The sequence below is a fragment of the Tachyglossus aculeatus genome, chromosome 19, assembly GCF_015852505.1.
Source record: "Tachyglossus aculeatus isolate mTacAcu1 chromosome 19, mTacAcu1.pri, whole genome shotgun sequence".
In the NCBI taxonomy this organism is placed as follows: domain Eukaryota; kingdom Metazoa; phylum Chordata; class Mammalia; order Monotremata; family Tachyglossidae; genus Tachyglossus; species Tachyglossus aculeatus.
In genome coordinates this window covers 27,153,860-27,167,211 of record NC_052084.1, presented here as the reverse complement: position 1 = coordinate 27,167,211, position 13,352 = coordinate 27,153,860, and positions in this window count along the sequence as shown.

The following is a 13,352-nucleotide window of genomic DNA, read 5'->3' as shown; positions in this document are numbered from 1 at the left end:
TCTGGGCCTCAGTTACCTTACCTGTAAAATGGGGATTAAGACTGTGAGCCCCACGTGGGACAATCTGATAACCTCTTGTATCTAACCCAACGGTTACAACAGTGCTCAGCACATAGTAAGCGCTTAACAAATACCATTATTATTATTACTACTATGTGGTAAGCACTTAAGGCACTGTATTAAGCGCTGGAGTAGCTACAAGATGATCAGGTTGTCCCACAAGGGGCTCACAGTCTTAATCTCCATTTTACAGATGAGGGAACAGCGGCCCCAGAGAAGTGAAGTGACTTCCCTAAGGTCACACAGCAGACGTGTGGCGGAGCCGGGATTAGAGATAGATTCTAATATAAGACATAAATGCACAACTATATAACAACTAAAAGAGTGAGAATACCAGAAGTGTCCTATGAGTTTCTTAAACTTTAAAGCACAGCACAATGACACCTGTTTGCAGTCTTTAATTTATACATTTCAGCTGTGAGTAAGGTAGGATCGTCTGTAATAGGGTAACTATGGCAGCATGACCATTCTGTTGCTATAAAAGCTATCATCATTTCTTTCGGAGCTAAGAATAGCTTAACATTTCCAGAGCTTTATTTTCAGTGAGATTTCCAAGCCCGGGGGTTAATGGAGGTTTTTCCTGCTGCTTCGGTGATAACCATGCCACCAGATTGTTGAGTTCTCCCCCAGAAATGTTACCAAAATATCACTTCATTTGCACCTACTCTGTGCCCCTGCTGTGCACACAGGTTGGAGAGAACTGTCCCTCTGACAAACTTTCAATTCACCAATATCTGCTTCATCATTTCCCTCGACAGGGACAAACCTGGGAAAATCCCCCATGGGAAGCAAGGCATCCAAAGCCAAATCAATCACACATTTACTGAACGCATACTAAGGGCAGGGCACTGTACTAAACTCCTGGGAGAGTGCGGCACAACAATATAACAGACATGTTCCTTGCCCACAGCCAGCTTACAGTCTCGAGGGGGAGACTGAAATTAATATAAATAAATAAATTATGGATCTGTAATTTATTGCACCTGTATATATGTATATATGTTTGTACATATTTTTTACTCTATTTTATTTGTACATATCTATTCTATTTATTTTATTTTGTTAGTATGTTTGGTTTTGTTCTCTGTCTCCCCCTTTTAGACTGTGAGCCCACTGTTGGGTAGGGACTGTCTCTATGTGTTGCCAATTTGTACTTCGCAAGAGCTTAGTACAGCGCTCTGCACATAGTAAGCGCTCAATAAATACAATTGATGATGATGATGATGATGATGATCTGTACATAAAAATGCTGTGGGCCTGAGGGTGAATAAAGGAAGCAAATCAGGGTGATTCATTCATTCAGTCGTATTTACTGAGCGCTTACTGTGTGCAGAGCACTGTACTAAGCGCTTGGGAAGTACAAGTTGGCAACATAAAGAGACGGTCCCTACCCAAGGAGGGAGTGGGAGAAGAGGAAAGGAGGGCTTAGTCAGGGAAGGCTTCTTGGAGGAGAGAGGCCTTCAATGGGGCTTGGAAGGGGAGAAGAGTCATTGTCTGTTGGATTTGTGGAGGGAGATTGAGGTTGACATTAGAGAAGTGTGTGGGCTGGTTTAGAACAGTGCTTGGCACATAGTAAGCGCTTAATCAATACCAACATTATTACTAGTAGTAGTAGGAAAGTTGCCAAGTGAAGGAGGAAGGGGCAAGGGGGCTGACTGCTTTAAAGGTGATGGTGAGGAGTTTCTGTTTGCTATGGAGGTGTGTGGGTAACCACTGCAGTTTCTTGAGGAGAGGGGAGACATGACCTGAACAGTTTTCTGAGAGCTTGGGGAGGGCGGTGGGACTAAGCAACAAATAATAATAATAATGGTGATATTTGTTAAGTTCTTACCCACCACTGCCCTCCTTTCTTTGGAGGAGCAGGGTCCTGATGGACTAGGCAAGAACAGAGAGATTACGTGTGGCCAAAAGGGTTTCAGCATTTAGGAAGGAGGATAAAAGCTCAAACTGAAGGATTTGATTACTCTTTACTACTGTCAGTGGTTTTATTGAGGGCTATTTTTCGCCTTTGCCGCAGTCTGTAATCCCGTTCAGCGGCCCCTGAGGTAAGCACGGTTAGTCTAAAAAAAAAGATGAGCCGTGCCTGCTTTTAATACTTTCCCAGTGATTTCATATTTTAAAGAACTGGAATGTTCTAAGAAGGTAGTTGCTAAAACATATATTGAGAAATTGACTGTGGAATACACGTGGCTTGAGTAGCCAGCCCCATGCTGCTGAGCCCCTTCCTTCCTCTCCCCTTCATCCCCCTCTCCATCCCCCCATCTTACCTCCTTCCCTTCTCCACAGTACCTGTATATATGTATATATGTTAGTACATATTTATTACTCTATTTACTTTACTTGTACATTTTATTTTGTTAATATGTTTGGTTTTGTTCTCTGTCTCCCCCTTCTAGACTGTGAGCCCACTGTTGGGTAGGGACTGTCTCTACAGGTTGCCAATTTGTACTTCCCAAGCGCTTAGTACAGTGCTGTGCACATAGTAAGCACTCAATAAATACGATTGATTGATTGACTGATGTATGTATATATGTTTGTACATATTTATTACTCTATTTATTTTACTTGTACATATCTATTCTATTTATTTTATTTTGTTAGTATGTTTGGTTTTGTCTCCCCCTTTTAGACTGTGAGCCCACTGTTGGGTAGGGAGTGTCTCTATATGTTGCCAATTTGTACTTCCCAAGCGCTTAGTACAGTGCTCTGCACCCAGTAAGCGCTCAATAAATACGATTGATGATGATGATGATGATTTTCTCATTTGGGCGAAAGAATCCCATCACATTAGGACATCTGGGCCTGAAGGGATTTTAAACTCTAGCCCTCTTGGGTTAAGTGGCCGTTTTTGAACAGTCTCTTAACAACTGGACAGACTGGAAACTACTATTCATTCATTCAACTGTATTTGTTGAGCGCTTACTGTGTGCAGAGCACTGTACTAAGCACTTGGGAGAGTACAATATAGTAATAAACAGTCACATTCTCCGCTCACAATGAGCGGAATGTTTGCATCACAGACTTACCGTGTTTTGGACATTATTGTGGGTTTAAACCTGAGGAAGAAGGAAGTAGTTTTCTTCTGGAGTTTGTACTTCGTGGTCATTTTGATTTCTGCTGCTCCGGGTTCTCTGGCTTAATAAAAGGCTTTCTGCCTCGGCTCCCAGGCCATGACTGTTGTAATTGTGATAAACTAGATGACAAAAGTGTGACTTCCTAATATTGCATTCGTCAAGGTTTCCTTCTTGAGATAAAGTTTCTCGAGTTCACTGCCTGGCATCAACTTGCACCCGAGACCTGTTGATTTTGGTGGTAGTGCTGAAACTCAGACCACGATCCTGCCCGAACCCGCTGTCAAATAGGGGTCAAAGAAATAGGAAACCAAAACTACGAGAAACAGTGCATTCAGCGGCGATGGAGGTAGAGGTCAATTGAACAGTGTTAGTTTCCCATCTCCTGCAGAATGGCCTGGTGGAAAGAGCCTGTACGTCAGATGACCTGGGTTCAAATCCCGGCTCCACCACTGGTCAGCTGTGTGACCTTGGACAATCGCTTTACTCCTCTGGGCCTCAGTTACCTCATCTGTACCTGTATATATGTATATATATTTGTACATATTTATTACTCTATTTTATTTGTACATATCTATTCTATTTATTTTATTTTGTTAGTATGTTTGGTTTTGTTCTCTGTCTCCCCCTTTTAGACTGTGAGCCCACTGTTGGGTAGGGACTGTCTCTATATGTTGCCAATTTGTACTTCCCAAGCGCTTAATACAGTGCTCTGCACACAGTAAGCGCTCAATAAATACGATGGATGATGATGATGATCTGGAAAATGGGGATTGAGACCGTGAGCCTCATGTGGGACATGGACTGCGTCCAACCTGATTAGCTTGGATCTACCCCAGAGCTCAGTACAGAGCCAGGTACATAGTAAGCGCTGAACAATTACAGTACATTGCACATAGTAAGCGCTTAATAAATGCCATTATTATTACTACTACTAATAATAAATACCGTTAAAAAACCCTGCTATATCGTACTCTCCCAAAAGCTCAGTAATAATAATAAAATAATATTAGTAATTATGGTATTTGTTAAGCACTTACCATGTGCCAAACACTGTTCTAAGCGCTGGGGTAGATACAGGGTAATCAGGTTGCCCCACGTGGGGCTCACATTTTTTAATCCCCAGTTTACAGACGAGGTAACTGAGGAACAGAGAAGTTAAGATACTTGCCCAAGGTCACAAAGCAGACAAGTGGCAGAGCGGGGATTAGAACCCAGGTCCCGATTCCCAGGCTCTTTCCACTAGGACAGTGCTCTGCCCACAGTAAATGCTCAATAAATACCACTGATTAAATCCCTTTGTGTGCCAGTTTACCCAATCAATCAATCAAAGCACTTAGTACAGTGCTCTGCACACAGTAAGCACTCAATAAATACGATTGATGATTGATGATGATTTAGTTACCACTTACTATGTATAGAGCACTGTAATAAGCGCCTGGAAGAGTACAACAGAATTAGTAGACGCTTTCCCTGCCCACAAGGAGCTCACAGGCTAGAGGGGGAGACAGACATTAGGATGAATAAATAATTTATAACATATAATTAAAAGATATGTACCTAAGCGCTGTGGGGCTGGGGAAAATATCAAATGTCCAAAAGTCACAGATCCAAGTGCTTAGACGTGCAGCCAACCCTGATTTGTTAAAAGCAGCGTGATGTGGTGGAGAGAGCACGGGCCTGAGAGCCAGAAGGTCATGGGTTCTAATCCTGCTACTTGTCTGCTGTGTGACCTCGGGCAAATCACTTCACCTTTCTGTGCCTCAGTCCCCTCATCTGTAAAACGGGGATGAAGACTGTGAGCCTCCTGTGGGACAGGGACTGGGTCTAACCCAGTCTGTATCCACCCCAGCGCTTAGTACAGCACCTGGCACATAGTAAGCGCTTAACAGAGACCATAATTATTATTATCTGTGGTTTTAGAGCCAGGCAGGTGGATTGGCTCAGCTAAACGTTCCCGGTTCTGGGGAATTTTGCACATTTTTCCAAATTGCTTGGGACACGCCTGTTCAAACCAGAGGTGGTCAGCGGAAGAAGCTAATCCCCGTCTCAAGACTTCCCCTCCTCCTTCTGTACAAAATGTTTCTCCCCACCAACCCAGAAAAATCCTGTGGTCTGCCTCTCCCTTTATCTCCCAAGGATGCCCAGGATAAGCTGAGCACACAAAGCTTTCCTAGAGCTTTGAAAACCAAAAGCACCTCACGGATTCAAGGTTATTATCTTGTGCCTTTTTTTTTCTTCCTCAATTGTGCATAAAGCGTAAAATGTACTTCTCGGTGGTGCTAAATCTGACTACGGAAAGAAGCCAGAATGCAACTTTCGCACCCTGGTTTTCTGAGAGAAACAGAAGGGCATCCGGTGAAAATATGAATCATAAGAACTAAAGTCAGAGGAAGCAAGGAAAACCAGTCAATTTATTATTCAGAATCATGGCTAGGAAAGCTCATAGCAATAACCAATCAGTGATATTTATTGAACAATCATTACGCGCAGAGCACTGAACGAATGATAGCAAAAGCAGAAATCTCTTTTAGCATTCAAAATCTTTCTTAGGCTGAATCCATAATCGATTGCATCAGCTTACATCTGGGTGGCCTCTTTTTAATGGTATTTATTAAGTGCTTCCTATTTGCCGGACTCTGTATTAGACACTGGGGGTAGATACAAGATAAGCAGGTTGGACAGAGTCCCTGTCCCAAATAGGGCGGGGAATCTTAATCCCCATTTGACAGATGAGGAAACAGAGGGACCAAAAAGTGAAGCGACATACCCAAGGACGCACAGCGGACACGTGGCGGAGGTGGGATTAGAACCCAGGTTCCAGGCCCGTGCTCTCCACCTGCCTCTCAGACGCTTCTTAACATCAAATGCCCCTTCGGATGGGGTTTTATTTCATTAGAAAAACAAGCAGCACTGTGGGATAAATTAGCAGGTTGGTTTTTTTTTTCCTTTTTCAGGACATACTATTTGCAGCTAAATCACATTCTAACTCTGAATTAAACAGGTGCCGCTGGAAAGGTGAGGAATGTAGACGGAGCAGAATTTTAAATGGGGCTTTCTGCCTTTTGGAGAGGAGGCAAAATGGTCAACGGAGAAGTCAGAAATCAGAAGAGAAGCCTGGGCTTTGGAGTCAGAGGTCATGGGTTCAAATCTCGGCTCCACCAATTGTCAGCTGGGTGACTTCGGGCAAGTCACTTCACTTCTCTGGGCCTCAGTTACCTCATCTGTAAAGTGGGGGATTAAGACTGTGAGCTCCCCGTGGGAAAACCTGATTACCTTGTAACCTCCCCAGCACTTAGACCGGTGCTTTGCACATAGTAAGCGCTTAATAAATGCCATCATCATCATTATTATTATTATTCAGTGTTGGGTAGGGACTGTCTCTAATAATTGAATTATTAAATATTAAATCATATGTTGCCAACTTGTACTTCCCAAGCGCTTAGTACAGTGCTCTGCACACAGTAAGCGCTCAATAAATACGATTGATTGATTAAATGAGCACAGGTTAAGCCAGAAATGGTCATGACTCACCCCCTTCCCATCTGTCATGGCCACTCAGCAGAGGACGGCTGTCCTCCAGAGCATGGGAAGCACGTCCTAGTGGAAATATATATGTATATATGTTTGTATGTATTTTTTACTCTATTTATTTTACTTGTACACATCTATTCTATTTATTTTATTTTGTTAGTATGTTTGGTTTTGTTCTCTGTCTCCCCCTTTTAGCCTGTGAGCCCACTGTCGGGTAGGGACCGTCTCTATATGTGCCAATTTGTACTTCCCAAGTGCTTAGTACAGTGCTCTGCACATAGTAAGCGCTCAATAAATACGATTGATGATGTTGATGATGATGGAAAGAGCCCAGATGTGGGAGTCAGAGGACATGGGTTCTAATCCTGGCCCTGCCCCTTGTCTGCTGTGTGACCTGGGGCCAGTCACTTTACTTCTCTGAGCCTTGGTCACCTCATCCGTAAAATGGAGGTTTAGACTGGGAGCCCCATGTGGGACAGGGACTGTGTCCAACTTGATTACCGTGATTCTACTCCAGTGCTTAGAACAGTGCTTGGCATGATTATCATTATTGGGGCTCTGAGAGGGATGCAGTGCTCGATTCATTCATTCAGTCGTATTTATTGAGCGCTTACCGTGTGCAGAGCACTGTACTAAGCACTTGGGAAGTATGCAGTGCACACTGCAGCGGTGGTGCTGAATGACAGCAGGCAGGTGAAATAATAATACCGATAATGATGGCATTTATTAAGCCCTTATTATGTGCAAAGCACTGTTCTAAGCACTGGGGAGGTTACAAGGTGATCAGGTGGTTCTACGGGGGGCTCACAGTCTTTATCCCCATTTTACAGATGAGGGAACTGAGGCCCAGAGAAGTGACTTGCCCGAGGTCCCACAGCAAACTGGTGGCAGAGCCGGGATTATAGAACCCATGACCTTCTGACTCCTTCGCCATGCTGCTTCCCCTTCCCCGGGGAGGTGAATTCCTTGTTCTCAAAATCTCAATTAATTATGACGTAGTAAAGATGATGATGATAATTGTGGGTTTTGTTAAGTGCATACTAAGTTCCAAGCACTGTTCTAAGCGCTGGGGTGGTTTTTGTTAAGCATTTTCTATGTGCCAGGCACTGTGTTCAGAACTGGGGTAAGTAGAAAATGATCAGGTTGGACACATTCCCTGTCCCACACAGGGTTCACTGTCTAAGGGGAGAGAGAATGGGTATCCCCATTTTGCAGTTGAGGAACAGAGGCCCAGAGAAGTGAAGTGACTTGCCCAGGGTCACCCAACAACCCAGTGTGGTGGGGGGGCTGGGATAACTCTCACAAATAACTCTCACAAATACATTGTCTTTTGTTCGTCGGGAAAAAAAATGCTTCGATAAAGTGCCGTCCCGTGATCCTCCAGACCAAGCACTCCATCTCCATTGACAACACCAGGCCATATCATGATTGCCATTTCGGATAACCACCTCACGGTTAGGAAGGGATCATGTCAAACCACTAACCCTCCCCTCTAACTTCAGCATATCAGTTAAAAGTCTGAATTTCAACCGCCACGGATTCTCTGTGATACTTTGCTGTCACAAAGGCTGATCTGGAAAGATAAAATTGGTCAAATTCAGGAGTGTCAGGAAACATGGAAACCCGTAATAATATCCTAGTGTGGAGCTTCGTTCTTTCCCAATTATTCGCTTAGCGGAACTTAATTCAGAATTTTGAGCAGTACTTGTCGGGCCTTGCAAAATTGGGGTATAGAAAGGCTGTTAAATCACCGGCTTAAAGGATAACCAGTTTGAGATTGAAAAGAGCAAATCCCTCGTTAAACAAAGAAACGGCGGGATGGCTGTTACTGCGATTTTTCGTAAAATGACTCATTTTTCAGACCGAGGTGCTTTGACACTTGTGATGTGCGAAGAAATGGAATTTGTGAATTTCTTTATGGTTTGTAATTTTCTTCCCCGCGATGTAAAAATGTGACCTTTCCAAATGTAGAGAATTCTGGCGCTGCCACTGTGCTGATCTATTATTCGGTCGATTGTATTCCCTGGGGGCTTACTGTGTGCGGAGCGCTTGGGAGAGTACAACAGAACAGAGTTGGTAGGCACATTCCCTGCCCACAAGGATCTTATAGTCTAGAGGGAGGAGGATCTGGGTTCGAATCCCAACTCGGCCACTTGTCTGCTGGGGGACTTTGGGCAAGTCATTTCACTTCTCTGTGTCTCAGTTACCTCAACTGTATAATGGGGATAAAACTATGAGCTTCACATGGGACATGGACTGTGTCCAACCTGATTAGCTTGTATCTACCCCAGCACTTAGTACGGTGCCTGGCCTACAGTAAGTGGTCGATAATTGCGAATGAATGCATGGCTGACTATTGTACTCTTCCAAGCGCTTAGTACAGTGTTTTGCACACAATAAATGTTTAATACAAAGGATTGATTCCCCTCCCTCCCTCCTCTCCCTCTCTTTTACTTTCCCCTTCCTCCTCCATTCAGTTCTCCTCGTGGCTGATCAATCAATCAATCGTATTTATTGAGCACTTACTGTGTGCAGAGCACTGTACTAAGCGCTTGGGAAGTACAAGTTGGCAACATATGGAGACGGTCCCTACCCAGCAGTGGGCTCACAGTCTAGATCTTGATTTCTGACTCAGAAAGTTGGGAATTTTCACAGTTTGTTAAAGGGTAAGGAAGACATGGAGGCGGTGAGTGGGTCTCCTCTCTCCTCTACCTTCTCCCCTCCCTTCTTCTCCCTTTTTCCTTCTCCCTGAAAGAGGAATGGCGCTGCTTGAGTCTCCTTTGAATAGCTCCTTCTCGTTCGGGCTATTCAAGGGAGCTCCCTCTTTGGCCTGTGCTGTGTTCATTATTTTCGTATGAACCGGCCCTCTGGGCATGTAGGGCCTCTGAGTTTGATGGAGAAGAAACATCAAGGTGGGGGAAAAGAGAGGCAACGTGGCCCAGCGGAAATAGTGCGGGCCTGGGAGTGAGAGGACCTGAGTTCTAATCCTGGCTCCATCCCTTGTCTGCTGGGTGACCGTGGGAAAGTCAAGTAAGTCCTCTGGGCCTCAGTTACTTCACCTGTGAAGTGGGGATTAAGATTGGGAGCCCCACGTTTGACATGGACCGCATAGATCTATAATTCTATTTATTTATATTGATGCTATTGATGCCTGTCTACTCGATTTGCTTTATTTTCTTGTCTGTCTTGAGACCTTGAGACCACTGTTGGGTAGGGATTGTCCCTATTTGTTGCCGAATTGTACTTTCCAATGGCTTAGAACAGTGCTCTGCACACAGTAAGTGCTCAATAAGTACAATTGAATGAATGAATTAGTTTGTATCTACCACTACACTTAATACAGTGCCTGGCTCATAGTAAGAGCTTATATAATTCCATAAAAAAGGATATTAGGGAAGATTTTTATTGCTTTTTGATGCTGCCTACTGAAGTGATGATTTTGCATTTTTTTACCCTTAACGTTCAATTATGCTGGTGCATATCACTCAATCACTAAGCAACAGTTTCACTGTTTCTACATCCATATTCACAATCTGTTCTTCCCGATAAGTGCTACCTGGGAGGGTTCCTTCGTATTAATAATAACAATCATTATTATTATTATAGTGTTTAAGTGCTTACTATGTGTCAAGCACTGTTTTAAGTGCCTGGGTAGATACAAGTTAATCAGGTTGGACACAGTCCCTGTCCCAGATGGGGCTCGCAGTCTAATAGGAGGGAGACCAAATACTGTTTTTAGCCTGATGTTCCTCCTCATCCTTTAACAAGCTGTGAAGCCTCCCAACTTTCTGAGTCAGAAATAAAGATCAGGAAAGAGGAGAGCTGAGAGGAGAGGGAGGGGAGAAGAGAGGGAAGGGAGAGAAGAGAGGGAGATGGGACAGGAAAGAGGGAAGGGGGAGAGGACAAATAGAGGGGAGAGAGAGAAGAGAGGAGAGGATGAGGAGAGAGGGAAGGGGGAGAGGACAAATAGAGGGGAGAGAGAAGAGAGGAGAGGACGAGGAGAGGGGAGAGGAAAGAGGGAGGGGGGAAAGGGAGAGGACAGAGGGAAGGGGAGGGGGGAGAGAGGCACAGAGGGAGGGGAGAGAGGAGAGGACAAATAGAGGGGAGAGAGGGAGGGGAGAGAGAGAAGAGAGGAGAGGATGATGAGGGAGGAAAGAGGGGAGAGGAAAGAGGGAGGGGGAAAAGGGAGAGGAGAGAGGGAAGGGGGAGAGGACAAATAGAGGGGACAGAGGGAGGGGAGAGAGGAGAGGGGAGAGGAAAGAGGGAGGGAAAAGGGAGAGGACAGAGGGAGTGGAGGGGGGAGAGAGGGACAGAGGGAGGGGAGAGAGGAGAGAACAAATAGAGGGGAGAGAGGGAGAGGAGAGAGGGAAGGGGGAGAGGACAAATAGAGGGGACAGAGGGAGGGGAGAGAGAAGAGAGGAGAGGGGAGAGGAAAGAGGGAGGGAAAAGGGATAGGACAGAGGGAGTGGAGAGGGGGAGAGAGGGACAGAGGGAGGGGAGAGAGGAGAGAACAAATAGAGGGGAGAGAGGGAGGGGAGAGAAGAGGAGAGCATGATGAGGGAGGAAAGAGGGGAGAGGAAAGAGGGGGGGGGAAAAGGGAGAGGAGAGAGGGAAGGGGGAGAGGACAAATAGAGGGGAGAGAGGGAGGGGAGAGAGAAGAGAGGATGAGGAGAGGGGAGAGGAAAGAGGGAGGGGGAAAAGGGATAGGACAGAGGGAGTGGAGAGGGGGAGAGAGGGACAGAGGGAGGGGAGAGAGGAGAGAACAAATAGAGGGGAGAGAGGGAGGGGAGAGAAGAGAGGAGAGGATGATGAGGGAGGAAAGAGGGGAGAGGAAAGAGGGAGGGGGGAAAAGGGAGAGAACAGAGGGAGGGGAGAGGGGGAGAGAGGGTGGGTAATGGCCTGGTGGGACACCAAGGACATCACCCCTTTACCCACCTGAAGCCAAGCAACCTCCTGAATGGCTGACAAGGTTTGAACTTAGAAGAAGGGAATGAACCACTGACCTCCTCGGACCTTGATAAAGTTCCCTCTCCCCACCTTTAGGGAAGTAAGGAGTTTCCCTTTACTCTTAGAGAGCAACAGCCTTGTTGGCTTTCTGCAGGATCAGGATTGAAGAGTTAGAAGTGTTGAAATAATTTTCAAAAATTTCCAGACGGAGGAGGAAGAAAGAGTATTGAGCTCACCCTGCCTGGTGATTTTTTAAACACAGGTCTCACTGATTCTCTCTAATGGTTTCTGGACCAAGTCTTTTAAACATTATATTATAAATGATCCTAACTAAAGGTTTCTTTTCATTTTGATAGCCATGAAAGGGAAGTATCGTGGCCTAGTGGAGGACCTGGCTTCTAATCCTCACTCTGTCACTTGCCTGTTTTGTGACTTTGGGTAAGTCACTTCATTTTTCTGTGCCTCAATCAATCAATTGTATTTATTGAGCACTTGCTGTACTAAGCACATGGGCGAATGCAATATAACAGAGTTGGTCGACAAGCTTACAGTCTAGAGGGTGAAACAGATATTAATAGAAATGAATAAATTGTGGATTTGTATATACGTGTTGTGGGGCCAAGGGAGGAGTGAATAGAAGGTGCAAATCCAAATGCAAGGGTTACTAAGCAAGGAGTGGGAGAAGGGGAAATGAGGGTTTAGTCAGGGAAGGCTTCTTGGAGGAGAAGGGCTTTTAATAAGGCTTTGAAGGTGGGGAGAGGAATCATCGATTGGATATGAAGACGGAGGGTATTCCAGGCCAGAGGCAGGATGTGAGCGAGAGGTTGGTGGCAAGATAAATGAGATGGAGGTCTAGTGAGGAGGTTGGCGTTAGAGGATTGAAGTGTGTGGGCTGGGTTGTAATAGGAGAGAAGCGAGGTGAGGTAGAAGGGGGCAAGGTGATGGGCTGCTTTGAAGCCAGTGGTAAAGAGTTTCTATTTGATGCAGAGGTGGATGGAAGTTCTTGAGGTGTGGGGAAACATGGACTGAACTTTTTTGTAGAAAAATGATCCAGGCAGCTTAAGAACTGGAGTGGGAGAGACAGGAGGCAGGGAGGTCAGCAAGGAGGCTGATGCAGTAATCAAGGTGGGATAGGATAAGTGCTTGGATTAATGTGGTAACGTGGATGGAGAGGAAAGAATGGATTTTATTGATGTCGTGAAGGTTGAACTGACAGGATTTGGTGACACTAAATATGTGGGTTGAATGACAGTGATGAGTCGAGGATAAGGCCAGGGCTGTGGGCTTGTGAGAAAGGGAGGATGGAGGTGCTGTCTACACTGATGGGAAAGTGAGGGGAAGGACAGGGTTTGGGTTGGAAGATAAGGAGTTCTCTTTTGGACATGTTAAGTTTGAGATGCAAGCGGGACATCCAGGTAAAAATGTCCTGAGGCAAGAGGAAATGTGAGACTGTAAAGAGGGAGAGAGATCGGGGCTGGAGATGTACATATCTATTCTATTTATTTTATTTTGTTAGTATGTTTGGTTTTGTTCTCTGTTTCCCCCTTTTAGACTGTGAGCCCACTGTTGGGTAGGGACTGTCTCTATATGTTGCCAATTTGTACTTCCCAAGCGCTTAGTACAGTGCTCTGCACATAGCGCTCAATAAATACGATTGATGATGATGATGATGATGTAGATTTGGGAATCATCCGCAAAGAGATGATAGTTGAAGCCAAGGGAGCAAATGATTTCTCCAAG